Consider the following 1150-nt stretch of genomic DNA (forward strand, 5'->3'; position numbering starts at 1 on the left):
TTTTAAAAACTTGTTCTCTGAAGTTCTGTCGGATCAATTAGGTCTCTGTACTAACACTGAGGCGTGTTTTCAAATAACTGAAAACGTCGTACCTGTGTTCAAACCCGATAGAAAGGTACCTTTTGCTGCGGTAAAACAGGTAGATGAAGAATTAGACAAACTAGAGAAAAATGGAATTATTCAGAAAGTGGATTATTCTAAATGGGCAGCACCAACTGTGTGTATCTAAAAAAAAAAAGTAAGAGATTATGGTTTCACGCCGAGTGAGGAGAATTGTAAATCTTTTTACCTAAAATTAAGTAATTAGGACAAATTATTGATAGAAATGGAAGACGACTGATCCCGTCGAGGGTAGACGCAATTAAAAATTTGTCTCCGACTAATGTAACGACCTTAAAGCTTTTTTTAGGTCTAGAGAATTGTTATCAAAATTACATACCAAACATATATAAAGTGAACAATTTGTTAGGTAAAGGTGGTGCGGGTGCGACGAGAGAGAGCTGGGGCGCGGTCAACGGGTCGTGCCTGGTCAAGGACAGTTTAGATAATGGTGAGGGGATACCCACGTCTGGCGAGCCATGAGTTGAGTCTGGGTCTCAAAGTTATGGTCATCACTGCAGAGCCGGCGTAGACGGAGGAACTGGGAGTAGGAGATAGAGGGTTTGGTGTGGGTAGGGTGGAATATATATTCTTAAGTACATTATTCAGTGTGTTTATCTATTTTTACGGCGGTTGTGTACAGATCTGAAGGGGTTTTGTCTGTTAAGGATGCGTAGCAGGTTACGACGACCACGTAGGGGGTTTATCGTTGACTCGCAAGCCTCAGGCATCCATTCACGCGATGAAGCATGGGTGACATTACAGCGGCCACCATCACGACGACCACCACCACCACGACTATGACGACCACGATGACCATTACTACTACTACTACTACTACTACTACTACCGCCGCCATCATTATCATTATCGTCGTGGCCACCAGCACCAGCACCACCACCACCACCACAACCAGCAGCAGCAGCAGCAGCAGCAGCACCACCACCACCACCACCATCATTATTATCATCATCATCATCATCACCATCAGCTGCAATAACAAAAAAAAAAAGAGAAAACAACAAATGTCTTTTGTTTCTTGAATGAAAGA

This window comes from Octopus bimaculoides, chromosome 12 (assembly GCF_001194135.2).
Source record: "Octopus bimaculoides isolate UCB-OBI-ISO-001 chromosome 12, ASM119413v2, whole genome shotgun sequence".
In the NCBI taxonomy this organism is placed as follows: Eukaryota; Metazoa; Mollusca; class Cephalopoda; order Octopoda; family Octopodidae; genus Octopus; species Octopus bimaculoides.